Here is a 19,300-nt window from a genome sequence, read left to right as displayed (position 1 = left end):
GCAATACGCTCCCTTTGGCGGCTCCGCGAGCACGCAGGGCTGCTCGGGACTGCGTGCGCCCAAGCTGCCAGATTGGAAAGGTGTTTGGAGAGTGTGCCCGCCTGCCAGCGATCCCCCTGGGCATCCCCCACTCCAGGCTTGGTCTCAAAAAGCACCAACTCTCAGCCATCCGTCAGAGCTGAGGACACAGGAGAAGAAATGCCCTTGCACCTTCCCGACCTGGCCCACACCGACCTGGGAGCACACGTGGAAAGGCTGTGTCCTGCCTGACTGCTCCTCCTGCTCCGTCAGCACGTGTTGCTGGTAGTCATTATGGGCTACAGAGGCTCCTGGTCTGAAACAAGCTTAAATTCCTTCCTGTGAGTCTGTCTGCTTCTTTTTCAGTTAAGCCTATGTTCTGCTCGGGGCATTTCCTATATTGCTCAGCAGCAGGGTGTCGATTTAATAACCTCCGGGACAGGGAGCTCTCTCTGGAAAGGTCCTAAATTATCACAGCCTGCACCAGAATCCTGGAGCATTTCCATTCTGGGGGTTTTCTTTGTTTGTCTTCCATCTGGATTTTTGTTTTTAATTGATGCACACTCCAGCAATTGCTCACCGAGACACCTCTTCTGCTCGAGGGTTCTGGCATTCCCAGCCCTGTTGCGTGCTCCGTGCCGCACACGCCGCGGTCCGTACGCCAGCCGGTGAGAAAGGCTGAATGTGCACTGCTCCTGCCACTGTCAATCCGTACCACTTTCTTCTTGTGACCCCTCTATGAAGATGAAACACGGTTATCAAAGTGCAGAGATGGGATGCTCTCATGGGCTGAGGTCCCCTGCACATGCACACGGGTGGTTGCAGGGCTGGTGGGTGCCCTTCAGAGCCCTCTGCTGTGAATCAGGAGGGTGGTGAGTTGTGTGGAAGGAGTTTAGTGAATAGACCCAAGTAGTCAGAAAGGTGCTGACCCACGTCCTCCCTGCCCCGCTCTACATTGGCAAGCGATGGGTGCCAGCTTGGGTCCGTGCATGTAGGGTTTGCCCGCGTGATGAGACTACGCATGGGCAAACTGGGAGCCAGCACATAGTTCTCATTACTTTGCCAGCATAATTCAGAAAGAGAAGAGGTTTCTATGCTTCATTGGCACAGTTTTTAAAGATTTTTTTTCATGTTTTATTCAGCTAGAATTTGTATTTCAGCTACTAGTTCCTTGAGAGGAAATATAAATCGATCCAGACTAACACTGGCCAGTTCATCCTCAGAACTGTCTTTATAAAGAATTGCTCTGCAGAGACAGAGCACGGCAGTGTTAGCAGAACAGCCGCCGAAAAACCCCAGGGGTCTTTGCAGTCGGAGTATGGTTTACGGCTACTTTGCTCTCATCTAATGTTAATGGCACTGCACTAATTTCTGAAGATCCACACCACCAACAAGCCAGAGCGATGCCACTGGGAGCCTGATCTTTTGCCACCGCTCATAAAAGATGAGTTGGTGGTGAAAGCGCTGTCGTCTCCGGTTAGTTTTGGGAAGCATGATTTTAAGAATGATTTTACTCTGGATGTTTTTCATGAAAAGTTTCAAATGAAATGCAGAATGTTAGTTCACACGATGGTTTTCTTGAAATACTGTATTTTATCTATGAGGTATTTTTTAGAAAATGCACATTTTTCATGCTTCCAATATCCTCTCTTCCAAATATCCTGATGGAAATGTTTTAGATTTGCATTTTTAAAGTTGCAAAAAGAAACCAGTGTGGGAATATTGAAACCCTTCTCTATGTACATGTTTATTTATGTTCTTGACATAAGGTATCTTGACAAAAAATGTGTAGCTAGTTGCAATTGAAATGTACATCCCAAGTGTCTCAGCTTTACTTTAACACCTAGGACAGGAGAAGGATGAAACATTGACTCTTTTGTGGTTTATTTCATAGAGAATGTGTTTGAAATACAAATAAAGAAAAAAAAAAAGAGCAAAACACTGTGTTTGAATACCAGGTGCTAAAAAAGTCCATGGTTACAATGACTTTGTGACCCCTCTGCTTGTCCGTCATTATTCACCAAGGAATAGAAAAGAATGGCAGGGCTCACCACCTGTGTTTGCAAATCCCAGTCTATAAATGAACTAAATGTTTCCTACATTTTAGCTATTCTGGTGAAATGAAATCCTGAACTCTATTTTATTGACTTTTTTTGGATGCACTATAAATAAAATTGCACGCTGGAGGAGGACCCCGGAGTTTGGTGTTTATACAAACGCAGGAGATTCTCCTGTGTGTAAACCCGACTGAATTTCAACAAAGTGCTGAAGGTCTGTGCCACCCTCAGCAGAAGGATGGGCAGTGATGCTGGCAGCCTCCTGCAGCAGGGGCTGTGCAGGGCAGAGCCCCATCCCACCGTCAGCACCAGGCCGTGCTCACCGAACCTCCTCTTGCCGGTCTCGAAACGGTGCAGGGGAACACAGGGCTCCAAAAAAGCCAACAAAAGCAATAAGAGATACTTATAGTGATATCCTGGTGCTATTAAATATATAATTTTATTTTCTGTTTTAAAACTCAGTTGGTTTTTTTTTTACAATGGTAGCACATACAATTATAAATACTGCATTGGTATTTATGAATCTAAACACCAAATAGAACATTGCATTGAAAAGAAATGTGGCAAAGTTAGGATTTTTCCATGGAAGGCTATAAACAGCATTCAAAGTCTAACATTTTTAGCCTAGATTCCCCATAAATGAAGTGGTGTGGGCAGAGGACAGTAGGCACATCCTTACATCAAGCAGAGGTGTCCATCAGCACAGTGGGGCAGCTCTGGGCTGCAGCTGTTGGTGCCCAGCCCTGGGCTTCCACAGGGAAGGGACATCCCTTGGGGATCTAGCCTGGTGCCATGGGCTGAACACTCACTAGCAGACAGAGCTCGTTACTTTGCTTACGGAGCGTATATTTTATTTGCTTTATCTTCCAAGAGGAGTCTAGTCTAGACAATGAGGTGAATGAAAACTTGCAAGAGAAACCACCATGAGACCCACTCCTGGTACTAACTGCAGAACGTGACACTGTGATGGTTAAAAAAAATCCAGTTTCTAGGAATTCCAGTATCAACCTTTGTCTATATTTCTTCCCTCCCAGTTGTCCTTTTTGCTTCAGTAGCTTTGTCTTTCTTCTTCTCATGATTATTCCTGATGTGTTCACAGATGTTGTGGAAAAATAACAAAAAATGGGAGGAATGGACGAGCACTGTCGCCCAAAGCTCAGCTGACGTCTTAACATGAGCTGTAATATTAGAGCAGCTTTGAGGTGAGACACGGCTGCTGCTCCCAGAAATGGAATGCAGTTGGCATGGGCAAGGCCTGCATCTGGCCAAGCAGAAAGTACAATGTCCTTGGGATGGGGAGCAGAGTGGTACGGAGGTAGCACGGCTCGTCCCTGTTGTCGGGGATAGAGAGTGACTGACAAAGATAACCACAGAGCTGCCATCAAGGAAGATGGATCGCAACTGCTGCCTCAGCAATGGTGGGGAAATCGTGTCCTGTAGCTGAACTTTGCTCATTATAATGTCATTATAATACCAAAACACACGTCCAACCCAAAAGCTGCCCATCTCTGGTCTGCGACTGCCCCTCATGGAGCATGCATCCTGAAGTTCTGCCAGTCTGCACCTTTAAATTAAAGTGAGGAAAATTTACACCAGTACTAACACAAGTATGTATGACTGGAGTCATTCAAGCTCCACTGGAAAGTAAAAACCAGTATAAAAATTACTTAAGAGAAGGAGTGTTGGGGGAAGACCTCCATTGGAACATGTGGGACCAGTCTCTGGTCTGGACCTCTCTTCTCCCGCACCTATCTCCCCCCCCATCTAACACCTACTGCGTAAGAGCTCCGTGCTGAGTGCGCTCAGTTACTCACACCTTGCCAGCGATTGTAAATCATCACTGCTCACTTCTGTTTGTACATTGTCCCAAATCCGTTTCCACAGTCAGCACCTTACCACCGGCTGTCTTTGATCCTGTATCCTGTCACAAACATATATGATGTCCTTGTGAGCTTGTACCTGGTTGACATCGGTTTCCATCTGATTTTTCCCCCTGCACAGTTTCATGCACTACTCCGGATTAAGTTCCTCCAGTGATTTGTGCAGCAGAATTACAGGGGAATATGTCCTGAGTGCGAGTTACCACCTTTCCAGAAAACACTTTTTCTATTTACAGAAGACTTTTCTGTTAACACGAATCCCCTCCCAAGCCCCTGAGGAACCCGACAGGGCTTCCTGGGGAGTGGCAGGTGATAAAATACGCTTTAAACCAACAGACTTGGACGTACTGGCAGTGCAAGCTCAGCTTTTCCGCAGGAGCAGCCCTCCATGAAACGCACGTTGCAGTTCCGTGCTCTCCCATCCCACCCCCGTTTTTTCGGTGCTCTGCTGCCCTTTCACTGCACTGACAAGCAGCAGCTCCGGGCAGCTTCCACGCGCAGCCACGCAGCGGCTCCTCAGCATCCGCTTTGGCGCGTTGCCCGCATCCGGCACCTCTCACGCCGGGCAGCCGCGATGCGTTTGACAGCGCCGAAAGATTGTTTTGGGGCTTGGGGGATGGGACAGTGCCGCAGGCACCCTGCTGAGTTGATTTTTACGGAGGTGCACCATGTATCCGCAGCAAGGTGGTCCCCTCCCGAGGCCAGCGCAGCGGGATGCCGCGGCAGCTCCAGGAGGAGCCGGGACAGTGCACGGCAGCTGCTTCCTTAGGCGAGATGTGGGAGATGCCCTGGTGTCATGGTTTGATGGGGGGGGGTGGGGGGTCTGGTGGCAGGAGAGGGGCTTTGCTCCCTGTGACCTCCCTGGTTTTGGAACCGGGTCAGACCCGGTTCTGGCCACCAGATCAGACTGCCATCCCCCTCGGGGATGAGCCAATAGGGCGCCTCTGCGAATTGCCCTATTTAAGTCAGGACAAGGGAACCGGAAAAGGTGCTTTGCCCAGGATCGAGCAGAGAAGGGAGGAGGGCACTGCCCCCGCTTCCTGGCTCCCGGCCGGGCAGCTGCCTGCATCGGGCCGGCGCTGCCCACGGAGAATGGCAGCGGCGGAGCCAGCTGGGGAACTCGGGGGCACCCCACTCCCAGGGTGCCCACTGGTCTGAGTTCACCTGGAGAGGACTGAGATCTGAGAGAAACGGCCGCATCGACAGCAGGTCAGTGAGGATGGAGCGGGAGGAGGTGCCGGAGCCGAGTTTCCCCTGCGGCTGATGGTGAGATGGCAGGCGGCACCCCTGCAACCAGGACGGCCTCGGTGGAGCAGAGACCCACTCGCAGCCCGTGGGGAGAAGATGCCTGAGCCCGAGGATGGTCGTGTTGGGGGCACGGCAAGGCAGAAAGGCATCTGGAGTCTGCGTGACGACCCACGCCGGAGCGAGTGGCTACAGCTCCCTAAGCACCCGAGACTGTGGTATAGCCCACACCGGAGCAATCTGTGGGGAAGGATTGTTTCCAGCGGGCTGGACTCACGCTGGAGAAGTTTGTGGGTTTTTCCTCGTGGGTAGGGGATCCATTGGAGCAGGGGAAAAGGGTGTAAGGACTCCTTCTCCTTTAAGAAAGAAGCAGCAGTACCAGCACGGAATGAACTGACCTGCACTCCCCCAGTCCCTGCCCCCTGTGCTGCTGGGGGGGGGAGGCAGAGCCAGGAGGAAAAGAAAAAGGAGGGGGGGTGGGGAAGGAAGGTGTCGGTTTTAAGATCTGGCTTTTTTTCTTTTTATCCTCTCGAGTAACCGGGTTTGTTTCCCTTTGTCCTTTTAAGTAACCGTTAATAAACTGTTTTGCTTTAAGAAAGCCCAGTCTGTTTTGCTCGGGACCATGGTCGGTGGGTGCTCCCTCTGTTCTTGTCTCATCCCTCAGTCCCTTTATTATATTTTTCTCCTTTCCACTTTACTGGAGAAGGAGAGACTGTGTGAGTTTTAGTTGCTGGATCAGCCTAAAACCACGACACCTGGGCAGGACTCTCATCGTCTGCCTTCAGGCATTGCCAAGTTAGTTACCTAAGTCTGAACTCATCATCCAGGCCCCGTCTCTAGTCACCGAGACAGATCCATCCCAGTTATCTCCAGCACTTATTTCCCACTGTGATAACACCCTCAGGGACCGTGTCTCGCGCCATCGAGTACAGCGTGAGTGGAGATGAGTCATTTGGAATTGGACAACTTCAAAACATCTGCAAGGAAATAAGGTTACCTTTCCCTCCTCTCCTCACCTCCCAAAAAATTCCTGGGAATTCTGCAAAGCGGCTGAGCTGAGCAGGGGCTGGCAGGTCCCCCCCGCTGCCCGACACAACCCCCAGGCTGGCGGCCGCCTGTGCTGCCCGGTGCTGTACCAGCTCGTGGGCAGCTTGTCCATGTTACATGCTGCAAAGTTGGAGTTTTTCTCAGGAGGTGTCTCGTGTTGCCAAATAAATGTAGTACTAAAATGAAGATTTCTCCAGGCTGCACATCAGTATTATTTTCAGTCAAAATTTCTTTACAGTAGCGGTTGTGTCTTGCAAATAATTAATTTGGCAGGAAGCTAAAAAGAGAATAAAATTGAGAGGTTTGAAGGCTGGTTTTGAGTTCTCATTCCTCTCTCTTTATCTCACAAGGAAAGACTGCACACAGGTGTCAAATGAGAAGGCTGCTCATAATTACACTCCTTAAACACTTAATAACATTTTCTTAAATTAATATATTCCCCATCTGTGTAGCATTTAAGACATTCAGCTCATAATATTGCCTAGTTTATCAGTGTCAGATGACACATACTCAATCCATTGGAGAATATTATCAACAGATAGAGGCTTAATGTGCATTATTGCTCATTCAGCTAATGACTGATTCCAGCTAGTACTTGTAATTAATAACAGAACTAAAATACCCGTTGTAGTGGGGATGCTAACTTTTCTGCTAACGGCAGAAAAGCTGTGCACATACAAAAAGAAACCAAACCCTCCCAAAACCAGACCAGACAAGGTTCCCTGTAGCCGGGCAGAGGGCTGCGTGCTGTCGGGTGGCCCTGCAAGTGTGTGCCACGGCGTGCAGATGTGGCTCCTGCTAAGGGCCAGGAGAGGCTGAGAGGCTCGGAGAGAGGAGAAGACCAAAGGGCTCGGCAGTTGAAGACCTGTCATTACCATTGCTGAAGGAATGTGGGGAAACAGATTCAGCAGGGCCAAGAGGCTGGGATGGAGCAGTAGGCTCCACATCTGGATCGTCTAGTGGAGGGACCTGCAACTCCTTCCCAGGTGCCAAGGCTTTGAGGTTAAGGGGACCAGTGGGACCATTGCTCCAACCTGCTCTGCTGTGAGTGGTGGCACTGACACTGACGTTCAACAACAGAGCCCAGTGCCGCGATGGACCCACGGGGTGACACAGGGAGACCTAAGGCAGGTGATGGAGAGGGGGGGAACCAGGTGGGACCCTGGGGCACAGCCCTGTCGGCGCTGTGCCAGTGCCCAGGCACCCAGGTGGAGTGGGCTGAGCAGTGCTTCTGATAAATACCTGGTTGTGCCACTGCTGCTAGTCTTCTGACCTCTAGCAGTGTGCCAAGGACATGGCCAGCCCAGGAGGAAGGGCTGTGCCATCTCTGCGCATGGCAGAACCCAACGCATCTCCACCCCGGGACTGCCGAGGGCTCGGATCTGTCTGGTCGTATTGTGATCGCTGAGCAGAGCTGGGTGCGGAATAATTGGAGTTTGTTTTGCCATCTCTCCTGCTGCTGGTTTGCTTTGGATCCTCAGTGTAATGGTACCTAAAAGCATTTTTGCCTTAATTATTTATATCATTTTTTGTAATTAAAATACATGCTCGTTCTGTTGCAGAATTTCTACTCTAGCTAGTGCAGTGCCTTGCTAAATAGAAGCACATCATTAAAATGCTTTCCTGCCTCTTGTGCACACTCTGGCCTCATTGCCATTGACTCAGTTTTACAGGAGGTAAAAATGTCAGGAGTTCATCTGGCCGTGACCCTCTGCCAGGATACTGGATCAGGCTTCAAGTCTCCAGCCCTTCAGCGAGGATTGATGTGTTTCTGACGAGCTGCTGTGCTTGCATGTTCAAGCCAGCTGGGAATCAACTTGATTCTACTTAGTTTCCCCTTTCATTTTATTTATTTTTTTTCAAATCAGACTTGAAGGTTTTGCAGCTCAAATGGATGAAGCGAAGTGCTCTGCGGAGCCCAGCCCCGTGCCCGCTCCCCTCCGAAGGGAAAGCACGTGGCTCCCTCATCCTAACTTCACTCTTACTGAGCATCCTCTCCTCCTTCCCACACCCGTTAACATTTCATGGGATCTACATCTCAGCTTACAAAACATAAATAAACAATTCAACCAGATTTTAAAAAAGAAGAGACAGAGACCAAAACCCCGTGCAGCGTTGACCAGTTTAATGACTCTGTGCAAAGATTTGGCCTAAAACATCAGAAAGAGACAGATTGATAAGAAATCAGAAATAGAAGAAAAAGTCAGGCTACTGTGAGCTTAGCAAAGACCGATCAAAGGGGTCACCCACTGCCTGCAACAGAGGAACTGGGTAGGTCCTGCTTTCCCGAGTGACTGTGTACCCCACTCCTCCAGGCCAGCAAACGGGCTTGTTTTTCCTGTGAAAACCTGGAGAAAGGGAATATGTCACTGATGGGTGGGGGTGCAGGGATGGTTGGAACAGGTGCATGTGTGAGCCAGGCTGGCAAGAGGGACCTGCAGCACGGACGCCTGGGCTGCGGGGCTGGTGCCAGCCTGGCCACGTCTCTGCCTGGGGCACTCACGGAGTCCCACCACACCAGCCTCTGGTGGCAGGGTCTGGCAGGACCGTTCTGGAAACCTCTCAGGAAACCGGTGGAAGGATTTAACGAGGGACACTGGTGTGGTGTGCTGCTTGAGGGGATGATGCTAAGGACACGGCAGCTCGTGTTCTTCAGGGATTAACCATCTGCCCCAGAATTTGCAGACTTTGTGCCTAAATCTGTGACTTCCTTTAGAGATGTCTAGTGGAAGCAGAAGCAAATCCATGGAAATACTTCAGGTACAGCTGATTGTGCCCTGGAATCAGGTCATAGATGGGATTACATTCAAGGTCCTTCCTACACTATTCCCTGTGATTCCATAAGTATACTGCTGTTGCCCTGAGTCACGCGAAAATCATGGCCTGTTTTCTACTCATGCATTTCTGCCTGATGAAAACACATTTCCTGCAGTTCCCCTGGCTGCAATATTAGCCCACGGCTCGCCTAGCGAGAGCAATTATTTCTCAGTGGCAATAACAAGCGGAGAATGCAGCACACTGCCTTTGCCAGTACGACTGGCAATGCCTACCCCAGAATCCTGGAGAAGTGGATAAGAGAGACCGAAAGTGGGAGAAATGAAATATTCACTCTGGTGCACCAGTGTGCTGCCCATGCTGAGCGCTCAGCCAGGAGCATTGCGCTGGGCTGGTGTTACTCCTGCTTCCCCCAGCAGCAGTATCCTTTGCTCAGGGATCACAGAACCACAGAATCATGGAATGGTTTGGGTTGGAAGGGACCTCAAAGATCATCCAGTTCCAACCCCCCTGCCATGGGCAGGGACACCCTCCACTACACCATGTTGCCCAAAGCCCCATCCAACCTGGCCTTGAACACTTCCAGGGATGGGGCAGCCACAGCTTCTCTGGGAAACCTGTTCAGCAGCCCTGAGCCCATCTCGGTGCAGGAGCTGGTGGGGAACTGGGAGCCTGCCCGGCACAGGGCAGTGGTCACATCCAGCCTGTTCCCACCGCTGCGGAACGCCCGGGGTGCCGCAGAGCTCCGGAGAGCGAGGGCTCGTTGTAAGACCCAGCTCCAGATGACAGTCAGTCTCCTTCAAAGCACGTTTGTGCTCCGTGGACGCTGCTGCCTCTGCAATCACGTCGTAACAGTAGACACTCTGGCAGGCAAAACAGACTTCAGGATTTTTATTTTATTTATTTTCTTTTTTATTGCCCTCTATTCTGAGGTCTCTTTCCCTGTTACATTGTTTATCCTTGTGAGAAAAATAACTGCAAGGAAGAATCTCAGAGAAATTGGAACAGGATTTTTGCTTTGGTTTTGTTCCTGGTGTTTTGGGGCGCCTTTTTTCTTGTTTTTTTCTTTTTTTTTTTTTTGTTTTTTTTTCACGGTAATTGCAGACTCTTCACTGCTGAGCACAGGCTCTGAGCCAGGCATTGTTCCTTTTTTCCAGCTGACAGAAATTTTTCGTAACAACATTTTAGTCCAAGGGGAAAAGTTAAATATAGGCAGGATCAGGAAAATTACTGTGCAGCGTGGTGGAGAAAGTGTTGACTCGAGTCTGTTCCCGAGCGGAGGCAACGGTGATTTCTCGGGGCACAGGGACTGACTGCTGGGGGCAAGAGTCCTCCCAGGGACAGGTCTGCAGCTGTGGCTTCCAGCACATCTGCAGGGGCAGCACTAAGGGGGTTCCTGCCCTGCACCCCAGCGCCTGGGGCTGTTGGCAGTCGCCAGGTCTGCAGGTCACTGCAGCTGCTTGTGCAATGGCTTCTCTCCTTGGCACCCGTGGAAGCTGATGCACCCTTCAAAAACCAACACGTTGCCCTGAGCGTACCTCCATCCCTCACCATCCTTCTGCTTTCGTGGTGGCTTTGGGAAATAACCCCCAGTCTGTAACATGTGGTTCAGAGTACAACACCTGTCCCTGCGCAGCGGAGGACAGCCACCCTGGCACACGGCGTGCCCTGGCAAATCCTACCTGGTAAAGAAGGTGTCATCTTTGTACCTTCCTTGTTAATTCAGAAAAAAACCAATGAACTATCAAAGCATGTAAAATAGGAAAACCAATAGAATATAGGAATATAACAGGAAATACAAGCAAACGTTTTTCCACTTGGCAGCATCTTGTGTTCTTTCACGTTGAGAACTTGTGCGTGGCTGCTGAGAAGGGCAGGGACAGGGTGCCGAAGAGGGCTGATGGAGTGAAGCACAAGGGTTATTTTGGGGCAAAGGCCAGTGTGAGCATGCTCCTCCCGACCCACCTGTGCTGGCCTGGGTTTGGTCCAGAGGTTGGGTTGGAGTCCTCTGGATGTCTCTTCCCACCCATGTTTCTCTGTGGCTCAATGATGTTCCCTCACTTCAAGAAAACAGGTACCTTGAAGCAACAAAATACAGTAGGTTTCCACCCAGACTGCTTCAGAAGGGTGCCTGGGCGTTCCCAGCTCCCTGACGTGTCTGTCTGAACTGCCCTGAGAGTCATGAATCCTGCTGACATGGCTCCGGGAAAAAAGCAAAGGAAAAATGGAAAGGGCAGCAATGACAAGACGAAGAAGACAGGCAGCATGAGTCCACTGATGGGAGTCAGGAGTCACTTAGGGAAGGAGGCAAACTACAGGGGATAAAAGAAGCACCATAGGAAGTGGGGGTCTTGTGGGACAGGGATTTCAGCCTTTCCCCTCCCATTGTGTGTGACCTCAGGTAGCTTCCCCCCACTCTGTGGCAGGTTCTTAGGTTTGGCTTGGAATCCACTGAGATTATACAGTTATAAAGATCTTGCATTGCCTTTAGAAAACATCATAGAACAGTCAATTTGTTTATCTGTTTTCACAGAATTGTAGAATGATAGACTTATTTAGGTTGGAAAAGACCTTGAAGATCATCAAGTCCAACCATTAACCCAGCACTGCCAAGTCCACCACTAAACCATGTCCCTAAGCACCACATCTACACCTCTTTTAAATACCTCCAGGGATGGTGACTCAACCACTTCCCTGGGCAGCCTGTGCCAGTGCTTGACAATCCTTCTGGTGAATAAATTTTTCCTAATATCCAATCTAAATCTCCCCCGGTACAACTTGAGGCCATTTCTTCTTGTTCTATTTCTTGTTACTTGGAAGAAGAGACCGACCCCCACCTCACTACAACCTCCTTCCAGATAGTTGTAGAGAGCAATAAGGTGTCCCCTCAGCCTCCTTTTCTCCAGGCTGAACAACCCCAGTTCCCTCAGCTGCTCCTCATAAGACTTGTGCTCCAGACCCTTCACCAGCTTCATTGCCCTTCTCTGGACACGCTCCAGCACCTCAATGCTTTCCCTGCAGTGAGGGGCCCAAAACTGAACACAGTATTCGAGGTGCAGCCTCACCAGTGGTGAGTACAGGGGGACAGTCACTTCCCTAGTCCTGCTGGCCACACTCATTCTGATGCAAATAGTCTATTTTCAATAGTCTACAAGCCAATAAAATATTATTGAAGGAAGAATTGAAAATGGCTGGAAGAAAATACAGCCAAGTTTTTCAAAGGATAGATCCTGCACGTGACAGATTTCTTTGTCAGCACAACTAATTTTCTAGGCAAAAGTCCACGGACTTCAGGAAAGCATATTGTCATGTTGGAGAAACCTGAGCCTAGGTGAGTCTGGAACAAGATAAGGAGGAAATAACAGGGGGTTGCATTGACTGGAAAATAATGGGCATAGGGAGTGGAGTTTCACCATAGTAGCTCTTCGAAAACATTGTAGTATTTTCATGAGCGATTCTGACACTAAAAGACAGTCATTAATTTAAACTTGCTGATAATGTAAAGTTTCGATGCTGTTGCTGATAATGAGTTAGAATATATTAGAATATTGTTGAGGCACAATGGGGACTTGAGAAGAGCAGTAACAGGTGAAGGGTGACACCCACCTGTACAAAATACAGGCACTTCAGTTCAATAGCTGCAACATCTGCCATCACCAGGAGGTCCTCAGGAGGGACAGAGATGTGGGGTCGTTGGTCTCCCAGAGAAGGACATAAGCCAGCTGTCGGATGCAACCACGAAACGGCCACTGAATTGGAGCATCCCCGAAAAGCCTGACGCCTGCGAGACGCGGCCTCGGTGCGACCACTGCTGCTCGTACCCGTGTTTCACAAGGGCTGCGTGGGAACCCTGAGTGCCTGCTTTTTTTTAAGACAGAATTTTAAGCATTTATCAAAGTGTCCAGGGAGGTTACAAACCGAGCAGTAACGCTGGTCTCCATTTCTGCTCCACTCCGGTGTGTGTGTTCAGGTGAATCAATTGCAGCGCGTCTCCACCAGCTTCTCTGGATTTGAAATTCCAAAAGTACGTGCAATATCTTCCCTCCCTTTGCTGCATAATCAATAGCACAGTCAGTGATAACCGTTGGAACCCAGTGACTACCAGTCTAACATGGCTTACAAATTTAATTCAGATGGAGGCTTCCTGTGGGAATTAATGGGGACTTGTCAGGAATCCGCGTAACGTCAGATGCTTTAAGCTGACGCTTGGCGTGCGAGATGGGGCAGGTGTGCTCCTGACACAGCAAACGGTGCCGCTTCCTGACTGTGAGGAGTCAGAGTGCTTCTGCTTTATGCACTAGCAGAACTGAGAAAGCAAATCCCCAGGAGGACAGTGACCTAGCTGTGTCATTCCCATTTGCTGAAACTGATTGTACTATCTTCTTTTCCCATGTTTTGAAAGCTCGTACACAGAGTACCTTCTGTGCTAATCAACTGCTTCAAATAGCCTGATTTTCTTCTTTCCTCAAAATCTCATTCCTCTACCAGGATATTCTCTACAACATGCCGATGCCTCCTCCAGCCTGACGACTGGACTTTCTTACCAAAACATTCAGCCCTTGTCCTTGCAGGCAAACTTGCCTTCCATCCTACAACCAGTTAAATGTAAATGCGAGCCCTGTGTGCTGCTCATGGCTGCTGCTGCATTTCGTGTCCACAGGTCTTTAAGAACACGAGAACTTGGCAGATCTTCAAGATGGCTCATGACAATAAGGTGGAGTTGCCAAAACAACAGCAAAAATGAAAACAAGAAGCAATGCTAAAACGTTTTTCTTATGAGCAGAGACTGAGAAGCCATGTGGTTTTAAAAGGGGAGGCGAGGAGAAGGGGAATATGATAGAACCTGATTAAAACATGTTGGGTTTGAAGAGATATGTCAGAGGCCAAAAGACAATCCATGAAATTCAAATCACATTTTGCACAGTCTGCAGTTTGCTGGGGGAACTTGCTGCTACATTAAATTGTTCAGGCCAAGAAACCAGTGTGATTTTTAGGTCAAACCAGAGTTTCTATAGTTACTGATAAAGACTTCTGAAGAACAGCATTCTCGTCTATCAGGAATTAAGACAGCCACCAGCAAAAAGCATCTTGAGCGAAACCAAAAGTGTGGTGAAAAGACCACAGCTGACCTTACTTATGAGTACATCACACTTTTCTCTGAAGCAGCTCTTCTTTGCTTTTTTTTCTGCCTTGTTTCACCTCCAGGCACACACGTTCCCTCTCCTCTGTCCGTAACCTCTTCTCAGCACAGGTTCCCTGCCTGCAGAGTAGGCAGCGGAGCCCGTGGGGAAAAAAAGTTACCAAAGGAGGGGAAATGGTGAGATCAGCGTATCTCTCTCATCTCACTGCTGTTCTCTGCGTGTGTTTGGGCAACTCGATTTATCTGCTTGTTCTGGATGCCAACGGCCATCAGCAGAAAGCATGCCACTGCAGGGCGGTGGCGTTCGCAGCACTTGGTTCTTGTGGACAGCAAGGGGCTGGCAGATAAACCAATGGCATGGGCACAGCACGGGCATGGCCATGTCTGGCTGTGGCTGCACACTGCATCGGGCGCAGGTACAAGGTGCCTCAGGTCACGAGCAAGGAGACTTCAGAGCAAGCCATCACAGCAATGAGAGCACCCAAGAGGGACAAGAGACGTCTGACCTCACCTCCAAGAGTTGCAATTACAGCCAGCCAGTGGTGATGGTGCACTAGGATGGAAGACCTGGCATGAACTTCAGGCAAAGCTGCGACTGGCATGGGTCAGACCCTCCCCTGCTGTCTGTGGAACTATGGTGAAGTCAGGATCTAGAGAGGGCTTGGACTGGACCATTGTGGTGGTCAGGACTCAGAGCTGGTGGGGAAGGCTGGTGTTTGGGAAGGCTGGTGTTTGGGAAGGCTGGTGTCCAGGAGGGCTGGTGTCCAGGAGGGCTGGTGTCCAGAGGGTAGCAATCCTTTGCTACCTCCAACATGGCCATGTGATACTGTCTGGGTTAAATACTCCTGCAGCTACACCAGGAGCCAGTGAAAGTTTCCACCTACCTACGCAAACATGTGATTCTAAGTAATTTTAACTTATATGCAAGGGTTCTCCAATAAAGATGTTTATGGATAGATACACCAGCTCTTAACTGTCCCTGGATGAATTTGAGCTTCATGCTCACATATATATGTGTTTTACATCATCTAGTATTGTATTTTGTGTAAATATTGTATTTAATATTTTTGTATAATAAATGCACCTGCAAATGCCAAATACCTCTGGCTCCTCTCCCTCCATATTCCTAAATGAGCTAAAGGACAAATTAAAAAATAGGTCAGTGAATCACTCATACATTTTCGCAGCAAGAGTGAAAAGCTTTTTCAAATCTCAGAGAGTCCTGGAGTCTTGTAAGCTTAGTAATGCATGTGCCCCCTCTATTATCTTTTTTCCTACTCTTACTTGAGAAAAATAAACATGTGCAGGGGACAGCTCAGTTTAACACTAAGCAAAGGTTTTTTTCCATTAGTATTTAGAGGACTTTAAAACGCTTGACATGTTGAGGAGGAATAGTCTAGGGACTTCCATTAGTTCATTTGACAAGAAGTTAATTGATGAATGTTGCAGCTGTACTTCTACACTGTGTTGGTTTAAGAAGGCATGTAAGAAAGAAAAATCAATGGATTTCCCCATTTTTCTACTCCGTGCACCAAACTGCCTCTGCTGCCAGAGATACTGGAGGAGCCTCTGGAAGCACACGGACACCACCCCATCTGTCTCTTTTCTGTCCAGCGCCCTGCAGCCGCCGTGCGCACGGAGCCTGACAGCTGATATTTCAGCCCAGCATTGATTTTTCTCTTCAGACTTGAAGAGCCGTGACTGAAGGCACGGCGTGCTTTGTTTTAGCTGATCCCACCTCGTTAGCCGTGGCTAACACACACCTATGGCACCGGGATTGCTCTCTGCTTGCTCAGGCAGAGCAGTGCTTAAGGACTTGAATTGCTCTCAAAGGAGTCCACCCAGCACATGGTGGGGCACCATGAGCACCTCAGAATGAGCAGAACTACCAGTGTCACCTAACACAATCATAACTCAAAGTCTCCTAACTAGAAGCAGCCCAGTGCTGACAGCAGAGCAAGCCTGGCTATTTTTGTTTGATGGAGCTCTTGAATTTGGGGTTTTCACTGCCAGGTTTTCACTGTCAGCTCTGTAGACAGCTGTGTCATGGAGTTGTCTTCTAGCTCTAGCCTGGACCTCACCAGGCTCTGTGCTCGAGTCCTCACAGCAACCTGCTTCTCTTCAGCGTTCCTCAGTTGAATCCACACACTGACTCTGTGTTTAAATGTCCCAGCCAGCCCTGCAGTGCCCCTTCTGCTTCCCAGGGGTCGAAGGTCTCATAGTCTTGCCTGTTGCCCCACTTGAGCTCAGAGCCTGACGTCTCTGGCAGCAGGTGCTGGCAGAAGCTGATGAATATGTCACTGGCTCTGAAATGATCATTCTTGACCTGAGGTTGCCCGGGTAAAAATGCACAGCTTGATAAGGTCAGTGAAGAAGCCTGTTTGCTATTGCATGCCTCAATTTCCTGCTCAATAGAAAAACTGCTCTAGAATTTTCTTTAGAATTGAGTCCCAATCGTGCCGTGAGGATCCACCATCTCACACTTTTTTTTTTTCCCTTAAAATCTCAGGTTTCCTCACTTTTTCTCTGACGTTTTAAATCCTTGTTCCCTAAAATAAGAGATTTTGGCAGAGATTTCAGGCCCTTTTGGCAGGCAAGCCCTCATACTGCCCATAGGTGAACGACTCTGGAGCGTTTTGTCGTCACCTCCTGACATTTCAACCAAGTTGAAGGTAAAATGCCAGCTGGAAAGGCTGGCAACCCCAGAAATCACATCAAGGCATTCAGAGCTCATTACAGAGAACAGGAAGTACAAAAACATTAGTAGGGTGTATGTAGTTCCATTTCTTTGGTGGTTAAAGCCCAAACAAGCCCATCTCTGTTAACACATTGGGTGCTGGGCTCGATAACGGTGTACATACATCATCACGTATATAATGGTGCATATACATCATCACGTATATACGCCAGGTGTCCGAGTAGGAAGTAAGACTGGAAACTTCTGTTGAAGAAACAGCAAAGAAGAAACAACCTGAGAAGTGGCTTTAGCGAAACCTTGAGCTATGAGGCATGTGATAGAATATATAGGCTTCCAGTTATGAATTATGTGGAGAGGGATTGAAGAAGACATCATGTACAGAAGAGGGGAGGAGTGGCTGGTACTTTATATTAAAGACACCTTCACTATTTTCAGTAGAATTGCTAATTAGGAGACCCAAGCAGTGAAATCAGTGGATATTTTCAACGTCTCACATGAGAAACCCTAACTCAGAGATCCTGTTATGACAGATGAAGATTCATTGCTCATCAGAAATTTGTGGTTGCTTTAAAATCACTTATAATTTGATCACGGGTTGTATTATTGGATGCAGGAAGGGGCAATATATCCTTGTTATACGACATATTGTCACTTGTTTCATTCTAATACAGCCACACAAAAAATCCTGAATGCCATCGGTGCGTGCAGAACAGAGGTTAGGGTCCTGAACACAGCGACAGCAAAACTGGGAAACTGAGGCACAAAAAGGACAATTTTGTCATTGTGTGAATGGGGAGCAGATCAGTGAGGAGGAGCAATGCTGTGTCTGTGTCTGCTTTTGAAAATCTAATGAAAGGGTAAAAAATATGCAGAAAAATCCTGTCTGGATGATAAGCTACCCTACAGTGTGAGATTTAAATAGTTTCTTCTGTTTTTTTTTTGTTGTTGTTGTTGTTTTTCCCTCCAAACATAGAAATGACAACAATAATAAGTCATCGCTTTCATTAGTAAAAATATTCAGTACTAAGAAAGTTTGATATTTACAGGAAAAGACACTATAAGAACTAGTGGCATCAGTATTCACCAAATACAGACAAGTTGTGATTGGGAACAATTGGCTGCAAGAACTGTTTATCTGGGAATAAAATGCAAAGAGAAAGATGGAGAAAATGCAGGCTTGTCCCAAAGCATGTGGAAAATCTTCCCTCAGTCTCAGCTGTATCTGTTTTGCCTGCATTTAATTACACCTGCAGCATTGTGGCGATGGAACCGACTCGTGAGCTCATATTCGTGGTACTCACACGTGCTGTGCCAGCTGCTCTCACTGGTAGGAATAGTGGAACCCTGTTACTGGAGAATGTTCACTCTATATGCTTATATCCTTAACTCATTAAAACATAATTGTATTTCAAAAATACTTTCTCATTGTGAAATCAAATGAGCACGATTGTAAAAGTATGTATTTTTTTTCATTTGGAACATACAAATGATCTGGACCCAGCTAATTAGCCTGCTAATGGGATCTTTGGGTCCAGAATCAGTGCCACATGATGTCAGACTCCGTGAGCATCCCAAAATGCATTTTTAATTTCTCAGAGGCAGCCCGGATCCTGCTCGGCGCTGGCCGTAGCTGCCGCGGTGCCGGCAGCCGGCCGTGGATGCGAGCGGGACCGCGGCCGAGAGCGTCTCCGTCCCGCAGAGCTGTGGCCGGAGGCATCTCACGTCGCACGAGCCTATCTGCAGCACCAGCCCTTCCACTGCTAATTGATACCTGGCATTAAAGAAAGTTAATTGGCGTGTGCCCCTCCTCGCTGTGTTATTTTGGCATAATTAGGCAACGTAAGCTGTTGCTTTCTCAAAACATACGTGTGCGTAGCGACAACCAAAAAAAGGTTATATTTTCTTCCTCACAAGAAAATAACTCATTAATGCAAATTTGTTTGGCATCCGTGGTTTAGCTTGCCACAGGCAAGGGAAAGGAGTCAGGTTCAATCCAAGTTTAATTGCTACAAATGCTATTCTGGGACCTCATGAAAACAAGGTGATTCATACATGCTATTAAGCTTTCCAAGTGATCGCAAGGCTGAATAGGAGAAGTAGATAAAAAAAGGATAAACAGAAAGTTAAAAAAAAAAAAATACAGCCTTAGTTATAACGGAATAACCCCAAAGCAATTCGGTTGGTTTTGTAAGGTAGATGAGGTCAGGTTTTATTCCCATTTTATTTACAGCAGAGACTCCCACTGTCTCCCACATCCAGCTGCCCTGCCCGGCTCACCACAGCACCCGCACTGGCACCAGGACCCTGTGGGGTGGTGCACAGTGGGGTGGGGGGCACTGGTCTGGGCAGGCAGGAATGGACTTGCTTCCAGGGGGAAAAAGTACGTTTTCTCTTTTAGAAGTTGGAAGGGAGAAAGGAAGAACAGTGAGGAAAACAGAAG

Source organism: Tauraco erythrolophus, chromosome 6 (genome assembly GCF_009769465.1).
Source record: "Tauraco erythrolophus isolate bTauEry1 chromosome 6, bTauEry1.pri, whole genome shotgun sequence".
Lineage (NCBI taxonomy): Eukaryota > Metazoa > Chordata > Aves > Musophagiformes > Musophagidae > Tauraco > Tauraco erythrolophus.
This window is presented reverse-complemented; position numbering follows the sequence as displayed.